Source organism: Brassica oleracea, chromosome C2, assembly GCF_000695525.1.
Source record: "Brassica oleracea var. oleracea cultivar TO1000 chromosome C2, BOL, whole genome shotgun sequence".
Taxonomy (NCBI): Eukaryota; Viridiplantae; Streptophyta; class Magnoliopsida; order Brassicales; family Brassicaceae; genus Brassica; species Brassica oleracea.
In genome coordinates, this window is record NC_027749.1 from 31604323 (window position 1) to 31604584 (window position 262).

Consider the following 262-nt stretch of genomic DNA (forward strand, 5'->3'; position numbering starts at 1 on the left):
AAAAATATTTTTAGAATTTGTTTGAAAAATATGAAAATTACATTTTAAATTAAAATTATCCTAAAATATGATAATTTTTGATGTAAACGAAAACTCAAATTATGTCAAAAATAATTATATTTAATGATAGTAACAATTTAAATTGATTATTTTAAAAAAAAAAATACATTTACAAAAATATTGTTTGAAAGAAAATTCATTTCTCTTTCAAATATAAAATGAAAATATTATAATTAAATAATAAAAAATATAAATAAAAACA